Raw genomic sequence first — 13,506 nt, 5'->3', positions numbered from 1 at the left:
AACTTGAGTCTTAGATTTCTATTTTCCCATGCTACCTGTGAGTAATAAAATTGCTTTGCTTAACCCATTGTGTGATTGTTCTATGTTGTTGCACTCATGCAAAGTGATCTTGCTTCACACTAAAGAAGTTAGCCTTTATTTCAGAAATAGTTCAGCTGTACTACCTTTATTAAACAACTTTATGATCACCCAGGTCTATCTGCTATGCTGATTGGAACTCAAATTTTCCTCACTTACATGAGCTATGGCCATTATCTAGCTTGGCTTTTTCTGAACATTTATTGTCCAGCTTTGTAGAGTTTTTCTTTATGTATTGACAAATGATACCTCTTCAGACTTCTGGAAAATTTTTCTGCATAGCTCACTCTTATCCAGAATTCTGCTTTATATATTCCAGTATCTTCAAATCTCTGAACTCCAAGATCTATTTCTCCAACTCAGGTTATTGTACTGTTGAGACTGTCTCCAGGTTGAAAGCTGTAGCTCTTGTAGGGGTACTATATTTGTTTTCTTCTCTAGGAATCACAGACTGATGTTGGTGGTACAATGTATATAAACAGCTATTTCATATGTATTTTTCTATTATTTATGTTGGTAAATTAAGTCTGATCCTCATTACTACAACATAGTCAGAAGTAGAAGTCAGTTGATAGCTTGCTGCTTACTATTATATTTTGTCTTTGAATTGATTGGTTCACTTAGCAGTAATACTCTTTCTGCGGTGTCTTCAAGAGTAAAAGCAAAGATGCTGATATTAAAGTACAAAATAATGAAATACTATTTCCAAATCATAACTGCAAGCCACTTACTCCTTTGAACTGATCTACACATTTGGTTCATTCTGCTAAGTATACCATGCTTATTCTATGTTCATATATTGATATATACCAACAAACATATACTAACAAGACTCTTAACCACCTTGAATATCCTTATATATTTCTCCAAATATTTTTACTCCATCCAAGAATCGTTCCAGAACTGGATCCCAAACTTAAATGCTTCCATTGGCCAGAAAGTTTATTTGGAAGTGGAAATATCATAGCTTCATTCATGTGATACCATTCATATAAATTATAATGGTGGTTCTGTATACATCATAAATATTGTGACAAACTATACTTTCTATGTTGTAACTAGAGATTTAAATCCATTAAAATATGATAACTTATCTGAACTCTTTAAAATGTAAATGTAAGCTTCCTCAGAAATTGAGAAATATTCTCATTTAAAATATGCCAAAAAGCCATGGCAACTAAATGATTTTAGATTTATATTTGATTATAAAAATTTTATAAATGAAAATATTTGCAATATTTGAATTTATGTTTATATTAAATGATAATAGCATGTTGAATTAAATTATCTGCATTTAATAATTTTATGTGGCTTTGTATTATTCTTGGGAAATATACACTATAGTATTTTTACTTAAGTATTCATTGTTGTCACCAACTTACAAGAGAAAGACAGGGACAGAGAAAGAGAATGTTTGATAGCAAGTGTAGACCAATGAGCCAGGGAGATAAAATGTTAACATTTGGTTAATCGTGGTGAAGGGAATTCACTATATTATCATTAAAACTTATATAGGTGAGAATATTTTTAAAAAAGGAAAAAGAAAAAGCAAATCAAGCTGATGAAACTAAACAAACAAAACAAAATAGACATATAGGCCATATTTTCCCATGAACCATTATAACATTTGAACATTTCTTAAAGAATTCTTTGTAGTTTTAAATCTCCATGAGGTTTACTATCTCTACAACACACATTTGATTACATTTTATCCTCTTTTGTTTCCTAGTCCATGTCATTTATTTTAATTTTAAATGTCAAGATAAGCTACTTCAGGATAGGTTATAGTCTCTGTCTTCTTTACATATTCTCTCAGCAATTAGAAAATTTCTTAGTACAGGTATTCAGTGATTCATTCTTGAATCTGATAAGTTTGCATAAATTTGGAAGATTGACCAAATGGGAATATTTTCCATTGTAAACTGGGAGTTCCTATTTATCATATTCATTGAAGGTTTTACTACTTAAACAATTGAAAAAATCATTTAATCTTTTTTGTTTTAAAATGATAATATGAACCTTGAGGGTTGTTTGGAGGTTCTAGCAGGGGAATACAGCTACTTGTATACCCTTGACCAAAGAACGATCCTCCTCTATCAGGGAAGGTCGTCATCTTCCACCAACCTTGCAGCTTCAGGATGGATGCACATGGAGTGGTGAGGGAGGAAGGGGACACCCTCCTAGGCAGCCAGATCAACTGAATCAACACTGGCGGTCAATGGGGTGACAGATACAACCAGAGGTATGAAAAATTGAGCTCTATATATATAATAAGAATTGTAATGCATTCCACTGTTATATGTAAATAAAAAAGTAAATAAAGAAATGATAATATGACTCAGAGGAAATCAATGGGAATCTGGCCAGTAGGATGAAATATTTTAGAAAGCATGAAAGAATCACTATTACTGTTTTATTCACAAAGTAAGTAATTTTATCTGTACTTTTAATCCATTTCCAGTAAGAAATTCAAACATGGAGTCTTACTGAACTGCTATTAACTGAAAGATTCAAGTTAAAAACATACTAATAGAAGCTCAGATTATGAATAGAAGAACATTTATTTTTACCTTCAAAACCCTGACTAGAATTTTAACTAATGCTTTCTTTCTATAATGTCTACTGAAAAAGTTATATGGAGGGACAGTCAGAAGTAATACTTTGTATGGTACCAGTTCAAAAGTTATAATGAATTTTAACAGTTCACAGTATTTATGTCTAGACTGCATTAATCAGTAACCATTAGAATACATAATTTCATCATCAAACTCACTGTCTTGGAAACTCTGTTTGTTGCAATGTTAACATGTCCTTTAGTAATGTGCAAAGTTATCCTGGGCCAAAGATGTTTTAATTTTGATTAGGTCCAGGGCCACGTTTTATATTTATTCATTTAATTTAAAATCACAATTTACCAAGATATATATCTAGCTCATCCAGCTGCTTTTCGTACAAAGATGAATAATCACCTTATCAAAGAATAGCAATGCCTTCAAAATTTAACTTAAATTGATTTGTAGTAGGAAAAATAATAGATATCTGTATGGTCTAAGAATCAGATGACTGGGTAGAATACTTTCAGGAAAAAGTATAGTATTTAATAAATATAGAACTCAACACAAAGGAATTGATAAGGAGCTCTCACTAGCAATGAGAACATTCTGATATTTGGCTTCTCTAATATATCTCCCTAAAGAATAAGACTGTCTCAGGAACTTTACCACTCAAAGTCAGAATTATGAACAATTTTCCTTTGTCTTAGAATGTAGAAAGTCAAAAACAAATTTGTTCCCAATATTACAACAAAATAAAGGTAGATAAATTACTAAATAATAACTTTGAGTCAGATAGCTGAGGTTTAAGAATAACTATGTAGCTTAGAATCTAAGAAAATACAGGATTCTCCAATGAGAAATGAGATGCAAGTACTTGCTCACTTGTGGCAGAGAACTGGAGATAGAGATGCTGGTTATCACAGAAGCAGGTAAAAATATCAGGTAAAATGTTTAAGAAATTTTTTTTCTTATTTATTTATTTATTTATTCTAATTATGTATATATGATAGCAGAATGCTTTTTGATTCCTTATACACAATTGCTGCACAACTTTTCATTTCTCTGGTTGTACACGATATAGTGTCGTACCATATGTGCAATCGTATGTGTACCTAGGGTAATGATGTCCATCTCATTTCCTACCCCCCATGTCCCCTCCCTACCCTTCCCTCCCCTTTGCCCAATGAAAGTTCCTCCATTTTTCCCATCCCCCCCCATTATGGACCAGCATCTACTTATCAGAGAGAACATTTGGCCTTTGTTTTTGGGGGGACTGACTTACTTTGCTTAGCATGATATTCTCCAACTCCATCCATTTACCTAAAAATGCGATAATATTTTTCTTTTTAAATGCTGTGTACTATTCCATTGTGTGTGTGTGTGTGTGTGTATATATATATATATATATATATATATATATATATATATATACATACCACAGTTTCTTTATTCATTCATCTATTGAAGAGCATCTAGTTTGGTTACAGTTTAGCTATTGTGAATTGAGCTGCTATAAATATTGATGTGGCTGTGAAACAGCAACACAGCCACATCAATATTTATATGCATAGAAATGCATAGAAATAGAACTCTGACATTTCCAAATACAAGGAGATTTTGTTCACAGACATTTTAATGAGTATCCAAACAGTGATCATGAAGAATCCAGAACAGTGAGTGGCTGCAAATTATCTCTCTCTGTGGTGAAAAAAAATCCACAAGTAGAGAGAAAAAGAGGGGGAAGAAGCAAAAACAAAAGAAAAACTCAAAACAATAGTCAAGGAAATAACCCAGAAGGAAGAGAGAGTAGATCATAACCTGTCATATAAATAACATATTTATTAAATGTAAATGGTTTATACACACCAATTAAATTGCAGAGATTATCAGATTATGTTTTCTATAAGATATATATTTAGTTATAAAGATACAGGTTAAAAGTGAAAGAATGGAAATAGATAAATCTACATTTGATATAACTGGTGGACAGATAATCCACAAAGATATAGAAGAATTGAGCAACACTTTTCTTTTTGGTGGTGCTGGGAATTGAATCTAGGGCCTTGTGCATGTGAGGCAAACATTTTACCAACTGAGCTATATCCCCAGCCTCCTGAGCAACACTTTTAATATATTTATGTTAAATTGATATATGTAGACAAATTTAAAAAAGCAACAGTCAACCGCACATTCCTTTGAAGTCCACATAAACCAACCACCAATATAAATCATATTTTGGGCTATAAGACAGATGTTAACAAATGGAAAATAATTGAAATCACAAAATGTATATTTGAACACAAAGGGATTATAGTAAAAATAAATTATGTGTAATGTGTATAAATTGAATAAAACATTTTTCAAAAACTCATAGACATAAGAATAATTCACAAGAGAAATTATAAATTAATTTGAGTTCAATGATAATGAAAATATAGTCTATTCAAATTTGAGGGATGATGCTAAATTACTTAGAGAAAAAAAAACTTAACATCAAATGATAATATAAGGAAATTAAAAAAAAAGTTTTAAAAGCAAGTATCTTAACTCTACTGCTATAATTTGGATCTGGGATGTTTCCCAAAGGCTCATGTGTTAAATACATGGAGTTTGGTTTGGTGTTATTGGGAAATAGTGTAAAATTTTAGATGTGGAACCAGTAATATGAGGTTATGCCTTTTCAGACGATATTGGGACTATGGCTACTCCTGTCTCTCTCTTTCTTCTTCCCAGCCACCATGAGGTGAGCACTTTCTCATATTATGTTCTCCCACTATAATGTGCTGCCTCAACACATGCCTGAAAGCAATAAAGCCACTGACCTTGGACTAAAGCTTCTTAAAGTGAGCCAAAATTAACCTTTCCTCTTTTTTAGCTATTACCTTAAGAATTTTTATTGTAATGGAAAGCTAACTAGCATGCCACCTTATAAAATTTATTTAAAAAGAACAAATTAAACCTAAATAAAGAAGAAAAATGTAAGTAACATAGTGAAGAGTAGAAATCAATAAAGGAAAAAACAGAGACATTATAGAAATAAATGAACATATAAACTAATTTGTTTAAAAGCTGGTTTTTGAAGATATAGTCCACTTTAATAAGCATTTATTCAGACTAATACAGAAAAAAGAATAGGAGCATATTACCTGTATAATAAATTAAAGGGAAATGTCTGAAAACAAACATTTCTTCCCTTAGAGAAATGTCTCTTCAGATTCCATAGATATTAAAATATATGGGCTGGGCATCTATCTCAGTGGCAAAGTATATGTTCAACATATGTGAGGTTTTGAGTTCAACCTCTAGCTCTACAAAACTGAAAGACATTAAATGAATGTTGTATTTAAATTTCCTTTTTTATACCTTTACTGTATTTATTTATTTTATGTGGTGCCGAGGATTAAACCCAGTGCTTCACACATGCTAGGTGAGTGCTCTACCACTGAGCCACAACCCCAGCCTGTGATTAAATTTCTGTGTGGGTGGTGCTGGGGACCAAATCCAGTACTTATGTATGCTAAACCAGTGCTCTACCACTGAGAAACAGCACCAGACCCGTGACTGTCTTTACATATATAGAATGCCAACTTAGACAAATTGGGAAAGTCCTTGAAAGAAGCAATTGAGCACTCTTCACTCAAGAAAGAAATGGATAATTAGCATAGTTTTAAAATCCTGTTTTACAAACAGGATTCTTAGAAACCTAGAAAAAAAGACACCAGCTAAAAATTGCCACAGTCTGTCTGGGCACAAAATAACCGAGCCACCACAAAAGCCTTGTAGCTTCAAACAGCAACTCTTTATTCCCGAACTCTCACCCGCACTCTACACACACGTTCTGGGAAAATACACTCCCTCCACCGGGCTCTGCATACCAATACTCTCAGAACTCACGAGAACTCAACGGGAACTCAAGGAGCAGGCGCCTGAGGCAGCAGGATACATCCTATTCCCAGCAGGATCCACCCTAAACCTGGAGCCACCCTAATCCAGCAGGATCTACACTAAACCTGGAGCCACCCTAATCCAGCAGGATCCACCCTAAACCTGGAGCCACCCTAATCCCTGAGCAGGGTCACCTTTCAATTAAAAATGCCATGTCATTCCTACTTGGCTATGGCTCTCAGCAAAAAATATCTTCACAAATAATTTCTTTTTTTTTTTTTTAATTTTTATTGTTGATTGTTCAAAACATTACATATTTCTTGATATATCATATTTCACACTTTGATTCAAGTGGGTTATGAACTCCCATTTTTACCCCGTATACAGATTGCAGAATCACATCAGTTACACATCCATTGATTTACATATTGCCATACTAGTGTCTGTTGTATTCTGCAGCAGAACACAAATAATTTCTACCAAACGTTATAGTGAGATATAATCCCAGTTCTTCACAAAACCTTTCAGAAAATATTTAAGGATGAAACATTATTGAACTTACTTTAAATTGTTAGCATTATGTTGATACCAAAACAAGGGAAAGTTATGAGAAAAGTATATACCAATAGTCTTCAAAAGTATTGATATAAAAATCCTCTGGATACATTAGCAAATCTAATTCAGCTATATAGAAAAAAGATAATATATTTTGATCAACTGGAGGGGAGTATATCTTAGAAATGCAAAGTTTGTTCAAACTTTGAATATCTATCAATGAAATTTCCCATAACTACAGATTAATAGAGGGGAAAAATAAGTTCCTCTTTGGCTGCAAAAACTATTTTTAGAAAATTTGATGTGATTCTTATAAAAAAAAATTCTCAATCAATTAAAGGGGATTTCTCCCAAGTAAAAAGCGGCATCAATATAAAGGCGTACAGCTAACAAACTTAATAATTAAATTATTAAAACTTTCTTGTTTAGTCAAACATGGGGTGAAGACATCTTCACCATTGTTTTAAATCAACATTGTGTTGCTATGACCAACTTAGAACAACTTATCTAACAAGAGAAACTTAGAGGATGAAAAGTTTATTTTGGCCAATGTTTCAGAAATTCATTTCCTAGTTGGCCTACTCCATTCTTTGGGCCTAAGGTAAGGCAGAGAGAGCATCATAGCAGAAGTGTGTGGTGGAGGAAAGCAGCTCAGGACAGAGGGAGAGATCCACTTACCAAGGACAAAATATAAACCCCAATGGTATGTCCCCAGTGACCTATTTCCACTTAACACACCTTACCTGCCTATAGTTACCACCCAATTAATACAGCAGTGGATTAATCCACTGGTTAGGTCAGGTCACTCGTGATCTAATCATCTCACCTCTGAACTTTCTTGCATTGTATCACATATGAACTTTTGGAGAACACCTCATATCTAAATCAAAATATCATTTCTAGTCTATGTCATGTTGGAAGTCTTAATCAGTATAAGAAGAAAATGGAAAAAGATCCCATTAAGCCATATAGATTAGTAATAATGAAATAAAACTGTTTGATTCCTGGATGACATATTTATCTATAGAAAAATCCTCAAAATTTATCTAAAATACATATTTAAATGAATTTAGTAAGTTTATCTAACAAGACCAAAAATGAAGTTGTGTATCAGTTTGCATATCAATTATATATTTTTATTACAACTTAATATTGAATAATTGAAACATAAATAAATATGTGTACTACTTAAAATAGGATTCTACCCCCAAAAAGAAACCATAAAATATGTTTATATTTCACAAAATAAGTGAAAATAATAAATATTAGTGGAAGAAATTTTTTAAAAGACAAATAAATTGAGTTGTATGCCATATTCCTGTTTGGAGAACTGAAATTTGTTAAGATGTAATTTCTTTTCAACTTGATTTATAGATTCAATGTGATCCCATTTAAAATACCAAATGAATTTTTGCAGATAATCACAAGGAGATTCTAAAATTTGTATGAAAATCAAAGGAACTAGAGTAGTCCAAAGTAATTTTGAGAAAAAATATCAGAGGACTTTATTATTTGACTTCAAACTTAATCTAATTTTTAAAAATACAATAATCAAAGTAGGTATTGGCAATAGGATTGACAGGTAATTCAATGGAACTGACTACAGAGTCAAAAAGTAAACTTTCACAAAAATTCTCAACCTATCATCAAGAAAAGCACAATGAGAAGAAGATGGCGGCGAGGGGAGTGCATTGCCCCCGTGTGCCGCGTCACTGTATGGGAGAATGACGAGTCAGGAAGGCTAAAGGCTATCTTGTTAGGAATTTCCAGCAATAGTGGGGTGCTCCGGAACCTGGAGGAAGGATTTCCATCGCACGAGGATCGGCTACGGGGACTCAAACGCGAGAGATTTGTCGCACGGAGGGTAACACTGCTTATTCAGCAAATCGCCCCACGGCTAGAGTCTGCAGCACGTGCTGGGAAATGAGGAGATAGCGACGCAGGGATACAGCGCTGCAGTTTCTGCCAGCCGTGCAAGCACCGTACTCAGTGCTGAATTCTGGGTTCGAGACGGGGGAAGAAAGCGGTCCAATTCGGTTCTCCACACCGTTCAGACCACAGAGGAGGCCAGCGGCCATCATCTTGGAGAGCTGACGTCACAATCCCTGTTTTCGACTGACCGTAGCTCATTCAGCCATAGAACAGGTAATTTCAGGCTGCCATTCGCCTGTGGCTTGCAGACAGATTACTCAGGCTCAGTGCCAAATAACCCGTGGAAACTGCTTCTTGGAGCCTGCTCTTATCAGAGCATACACCGAGCAAGGAGAGGCCGAATTCCGGCTCCCAGAACAGCTCTGGCCCAGGACTAAGGAGCCCGCGGAAACTGCTTCTCGGTCCGGGTCCTGCTGAGTACTGTGGAGGTAAATACCAAGCGAGCCTTCGTGGGCAGTGGCAACAGGACTGAGACGGGGCCTGTGAGGGCCGGTCAGGACTCACCCGTTGCTTTGGTCACCCGGCAAAGGGAACGAAATGCTGCCATTCGCATAGGATACCAACATGGCAGAGATCTGATGTCATCAGAAAGCGGCGGAGGAGAGAACTTCATCAATACCAGCGGTGACAGAAACAGTTGGTCTCCTGGTAGGGACGGTGAGTCACAGACACCCGAGTCTCTCTCGCTTTGTCGTCAAGCCAGAGGGGAGGAGCCGGGCCGCCGCCCGCGCCCAGATCAGGCCCAGCGGCTCGCTGGCGTGGTGGTCGCGTGACCCCAATTGGAGAGGGGGCGGAGAGGAGCCACCACCCGCGCCCGCAAGGTGGGCAGACCTGCGACCCAGTGGTACGCGGGCGTGGTAGGAGGGGCAGGGCAGAGCCGCCGCCCGCGCCTGCAAGGTAAGCAGACCTGCGACAGACTGGCGGGTCAGGCCCAGTGGCCTGCCAGCGTGGTACACACGTCACCCCAACTGGAGTAGGGGCAGAGCAGAGCAGAGCCTTCGCCCGCGCCCAGATAAGGCCCCGCCAGTGTGGTGGTCACGTGACCCCAATTGGAGTGGGGGCGGAGCGGAACCGCCACCCGTGCCTGCAGGGTAGGCAGACTTGCGACCAACCTGCAGATCAGGCCCAGCGGTCCGGGGGCGTGGTAGGAGGGGCAGGGCAGAGCCGCCGCCCGCACCTGCAAGGTAGGCAGACCTGCGACAGACCGGCGGATCAGGCCCAGAGGCCTGCCAGCGTGGTACACACGTCACCCCAATTGGAGTAGGGGCAGAGCAGAGTCGCCGCCCGTGCCAGGAACAGGCCCAGCGACCTGCAGGTGGGGTAGTCACGACACCCCAATTGGAGTAGGGGCAGAGCAGAGCCGCCACCTGTGCCTGAAAGGTGGGCAGACCTGCGACTGAACAGCGGGACAGGCCCAGTGGCCTACCGGTGCGACAGACACGTCACCATATTTGGAGTAGGGGCAGAGCAGAGCCGCCGCCTGTGCCCGCAAGGTAGGCAGACCTGCGACAGACCTGTGGAACAGACCCAGCGGCCGGCCGGGGTGGTAGGCACGTCACCAGAATTGGAGTAGGAGCAGAGCAGAGCCTTCGCCCGCGCCCGGAACAGGCCCAGCGGTCTGCGGGTGTGGTAGAGAAGTCACACCAATTGGAGGGGGGGCAGAGCAGAGCTGCCACCCGCGCCTGCAGGGTAGGCAGACCTGCAACCGACCGGCTGATCAGGCCCAGTGGCCTGCCGGTGTGGTACACTCGTCACCCCAATTGGAGTAGGGGCAGAGCAGAGCTGCCGCTCGCGCCCGGAAAAAGCCCAGTGATCTGCCAGCGTGGTACTCATGACACCCCAATTGGAGTAAGGCCAGAGCAGAGCCGCCGCCCGTGCCTGCAAGGTAGGCAGACCTGCGACCGACTGGCAGGTGAGGCCCAGGGGTCCGCGGGCGTGGTAGACACCTCACACCAATTGGAGGAGGGGCAGAGGAGAGCCACCGCCCGCGCCTGCAAGGTAGGCAGACCGCCACCTGACCCTGCAAGGGAGACTTTTCAACTATACAAGAGCAATATAAATATATAGGGGAAAAAAACATTTCAAAAACACAACAGTTTCACCAAGCAGAAAGAAACGCAAGCAGTATGAAAACACAAGGAAAGAAAGGACCACAAGCAATGCAGGTCAATGCAACTTTAGAAGAGGTAACAGCTGCAGCAGATGGAATGTCAGATAAAGAATTCAGGATATACATGCTTCAGATGATCTGGAGTATCAAGGAAGACATTAGATAGCAAAATCAGACAATGAAAGATCACTTCGACAATGAATAACACAAACAAATCCAGGAAGCAAAGGATCAAATATACAGGGAGATAGAGTTTATAAAAAACAAACAAACAGAAATCCTAGAAATGCAGGAAGCAATAAACCAACTTAAAAACTCAATGGAGAATACTACCAGCAGAGTAGAACACTTAGAAGATAGAACATCAGACAATGAAGACAAAGTATTTCAAATTGAAAAGAACATAGACAGCTCAGCAAGACTGTTAAGAAACCATGAGCAGAACATTCAAGAAATATGGGATAACATTAAGAGACCAAACTTAAGAGTCATGGGATACAGGAAGGTACAGAACTCCAAACCAAAGGAATGAGCAATCTATTCAATGAAATAATATGAGAAAACTTCCTAGACTTGAAGAATGAGACAGAATCCCAAATCCTAGAAGCCTACAGGATGCCAAATGTGCAAAATCATAAGAGATCCACACCTAGACACATTATAATGAAGATGCCCAACATACAGAATAAGGAGAGAATTTTAAAAGCTACAAGAGAAAGGAAGCAGATTACATTTAGGGGTAAGCCAATCAGGATAACAGCTGATCTTTCAACACAGACTCTGAAAGCTAGAAGATCCTGGAATAACATATTTCAAACACTGAAAGAAAATGGGTTCCAACCAAGAATTGTGTATCCAGCGAAATTAAGCTTCAGGATGGAAGACGAAATTAAAACCTTCCACGATAAACAAAAGTTTAAAGAATTTGCAGCTAGAAAACCATCTCTTCAAAACATCCTTGGCAAAACATTACAGGAAGAGGAAATGGAAAATAACAATGAAAACCAACAGTGGGAGGTAGGACAGTAAAGGGGGGGAAAATAATCAAAGAGGAAAACAAACCATGTTTAGTAACAGAAATAAACAAATATTCCTGGAAGAACAACCCATATCTCAATAATAACCCTAAATGTTAATGGCTTAAACTCACCAATTAAGAGACACAGGCTAGTAGAATGGATCACAAAACAAGACCCAACAATATGCTGCCTACAAGAGACACATTTGATAGGAAAAGACATACATAGGCTGAAGGTGAAAGGTTGGGAAAAATCATATCACTCATATGGACTTCGGAAACAAGCAGGAGTGTCCATACTCATATCAAATAAAATAGATTTCAAGCCAAAGTTAATCAAAAGGGATAAAGAGGGACACTACATACTGCTTAAGGGAACCATACACCAACAAGACATAACAATCATAAATATTTATGCCCCAAACAATGGTGCAGCTATGTTCATCAAACAAACTCTTCACAAGTTCAAGAGTCTAATAGACCACCATACAATAATCATGGGAGACTTCAACACACCTCTCTCACCACTGGACAGATCTTCCAAACAAAAGTTGAATAAGGAAACTGTAGAACTCAATAACACAATTAATAACCTAGACTTAATTGACATATATAGAATATACCACCCAACATCAAGCAGTTACACTTTTTTCTCAGCAGCACATGGATCCTTCTCAAAAATAGATCATATATTATGTCACAGGGCAACTCTTAGACAATATAAAGGAGTAGAGATAATACTATGCATCCTATCTGATCATAATGGAATGGAACTGAAAATCAACGATAAAAGAAGGAAGGAAAAAGCATACATCACTTGGAGAATGAACAATAGGTTACTGAATGATCAATGGGTTATAGAAGACATCAAGGAGGAAATTAAAAAATTCTTAGAGATTAATGAAAACACAGACACAACATATCGGAATCTATGGGACACATTGAAAGCAGTTCTAAGAGGAAAATTCATTGCTTGGAGTTCATTCCTTAAAAAAAGAAAAAATCAACAAATAAATGATCTCATACTTCATCTCAAAATCCTAGAAAAAGAAGAGCAAAACAACAGCAAAAGAAGTAGAAGGCAAGAAATAATTAAAATCAGAGCTGAAATTAATGAAATCGAAACAAAAGAAACAATTGAAAAAATTGACAAAACTAAAAGTTGGTTCTTTGAAAAAATAAATAAAATCGACAGACCCTTAACCATGCTAGTGAAGAGAAGAAGAGAGAGAACTCAAATTACTAGCATACAGGATGAAAAAGGCAATATCACAAAAGACACTTCAGAAATACAGAAGATAATCAAAAATTATTTTGAATCCTTATACTCCAATAAATTAGAAGATAGTGAAGGCATCAATAAATTTCTTAAG

The sequence above is a fragment of the Marmota flaviventris genome, chromosome X, assembly GCF_047511675.1.
Source record: "Marmota flaviventris isolate mMarFla1 chromosome X, mMarFla1.hap1, whole genome shotgun sequence".
Classification (NCBI taxonomy): domain Eukaryota; kingdom Metazoa; phylum Chordata; class Mammalia; order Rodentia; family Sciuridae; genus Marmota; species Marmota flaviventris.
This window is presented reverse-complemented; position numbering follows the sequence as displayed.